This window comes from Colobus angolensis, unplaced genomic scaffold, assembly GCF_000951035.1.
Source record: "Colobus angolensis palliatus isolate OR3802 unplaced genomic scaffold, Cang.pa_1.0 Scaffold7, whole genome shotgun sequence".
In the NCBI taxonomy this organism is placed as follows: Eukaryota; Metazoa; Chordata; class Mammalia; order Primates; family Cercopithecidae; genus Colobus; species Colobus angolensis.
The window spans coordinates 7,621,658-7,624,523 of NW_012120709.1; positions in this window are offsets into that span (position 1 = coordinate 7,621,658).

The window sequence follows — 2,866 nt, forward strand, 5'->3', positions numbered from 1 at the left end:
CTGAAGAGCTGGTTGGGGATTCTTTTATCTAGAGAAGGTTTAATTTCTTTCAGCCAGAGGCAAGGGGGAATTATCAAACTGGACCAAATTCAACTTAATTTCTCATATATAAATTTTCCTTATTCTTCAGTTTAACTTTTTATATAATTTATGTTAAGATGATGTCAAAACTATATAAAACTTGCAACATCTGCATGTTTCTCACCAAAATATCCTGTATTCTTAACATTTGACTGCATTTGATCTCTCTATCTTTGTCTCTCACTATTTAGTTATTAATCTTCTTCAAAACTATTTAAGATCAATTTTTAAACACATTGTACCATTACCTATAATCCTCTAGTGGTTATTTCCCAAGAACAAGGACACTCTCCAACATAACCATGATATGGCTGTCTAAAGAAGTATTAACCTGTGATGCAATAATACCGTCTAATCTACAGACCCCACTGAAATTTTGCTAACTGTATTAACAACATCTTTTTTCTTTCTGGTCCAGGATTGCATTTCCCTTTATTTTCTTTCTATCTTGAAGAGCTTCTTAGCCTTTTCCTTTTATAAATTTGATAGTATTTGTAATTTCTACCCTGACTCATATCTATCTATTCTTCCATCTATGATAATTAAAATATTCTGGGCCAGGTGTGGTGGCTCATGCCTGTAATCGCAGCACTTTGGGAGGCCAAGGTGGGTGGATCACTTGAGGTCAGGAGTTCAAGAGGAGCCTGGCCAACATGGTGAAACCCTGTCTCTACTAAAAATACAAAATATAGCCAGACATGGTGGCATATGCCTGTAATCCCAGCTACTCTGGAGGCTGAGTCACAAGAATTGCTTGAACCTGGAAGGCAGAGGTTGCAGTGAGCCAAGATTGCGCTGCTGCACTCCAGCCTGGGTGATAAGAGTCATACTGTCTCAAAAAAAAAAAAAAAAGAAAAGAAAAAATTAATGTGCTGGTAGAGTACAATGTGTATTATGATACATGTATATATTATATAATGATTAAATAAGGCTAATTAAAATATTTATTACTTCACTTACTTATCATTCCTTTGTGGTAAGAACATTTAAAATATACTCTTTTAGCAATTTTGAAATATACAATGCATTGTACCCAATGAATGTATACAATTATTACTTGTCAACCAAAAATAAAATAATTTTTAAAAAGTAAACTACTGCTGGGAAAGAGAATACGAAATAAACTAAACTTTTTATGCCTAAGGAAAATAAATATTTATTTACTGATAGAAAAATTCCACTTCCTTAAATTTCCATATTAAATATTCTTATTTGTTTCAATTATTTCTAATGTATCACAATTTCTAGTTTGATTCCCTATATTTTAAAATATATAGTTCAGTTGCTCAAAAATTCAGTGCTCATTATTTAGTATCTGCTAGACTCTGGTAAATTATGAAGCATGATGATCACTCCCTTTATTCCAGATAGCATAGATATAAACGCAGCCTAAAATTAAATTAGTTTATGTATTTTTAAAAAAATTTTCAGCAGCCACATCTTAGAATCAATTAATAATCAGGCTCCTTCTATTCCCCACCTCCAATTCATTTTTATATTAAGCTTGTAATCCATCTACCCTTTAAAGTTTTTATGTATTTATCACTGTCTAATCATGTCACCCATATTTTATATCAGTAAATTTTTAGACTCAAGTGTAAGATACAATTATCTTTTTTAGGTTTTACTTCCCTATATTTATTCTTTGTTTTAGCCTATAAATAATCTTGGCAGATTTTGACATCGGATGAATCACTATTTCAACCTCTCATCTGTAAATCTGATATGCCATTACCTATTCTTACACCTGTCCTTATCCAACTTATTGACGGGAACTTAAATGAATCAGAGCTGGGCACACAACTAGAGAATGTATCATGATGTCGACATGAGCCAATTTTTGTTTTTGTGATTCCAGGACCCTTTCCTTGTATTCTAGGGATCTAAGTGGCATGTACGTTAAACGAGGTGCTTTTTGTAAGCTCAGTCCAGTTATCTTACCGCATTACTTCATTTTCTCAAAAACACTCTTTTGTGATATAAAGTAAGTGAAAAACAGGAAGGTTGGGTTGTCATTATTAGATAATAGAAGTTGAATAGAAAATGTAATATTCTAATTTTCTTGCGGGCTCTCTTCCTACGTTTTATTTTTCAAGATTATATTTTCTAAAACATCCTATTCTTGTACTTCCACTATTCAGGTATATGAAAATATTCAAGCAGAACGTAAGTGATTTCCAAGCATGGCAACATAAGAATTATCTGGGAAAGATTTTTAAATATAGCAGAGTCCTGAAATCCACCCTCCATCATTCTGTTGGAGTAGCTTTGGATGGAAGTCAATAATCCATATTTTTCAAAAGATCCCTCTGATGGGCATCCACCTTGGACTTCAGATAACTATGTTTGGGGATGAATACCAAACAAAAAGCAATTTACTTGTAGTGAGCAAGTAGGTAAACTCTAGACTAGACTTCTTATTAGAATAAGCAGACATCTTTTTAGACTAGACACAGATTTACAACCAAAAATTTAGAGAATTTTCAGCAATGAGAGACTAAACACGATTATAAAAGGATTGCTGGCATGAGAGTGTTGCCTCTTTGCTATAACATGTTGTTTTTGTCATTTCTAGTTCCATCTCAAAACACATGAAAGAAAATATTGAAAATAGTTTGGATTAGGGAGATGAGATATCATGGACTTCTTCCAATCTTCATTTTAGCCCATATGCTTACACATTTTATATTATTATAATTACAGTGTGCATTTCAGCTTGGTCTGCTGTTTTCAATTAACACTATCTCATAAACCTTTGCCCCATGGCTACCTGGTGTTCATAAGT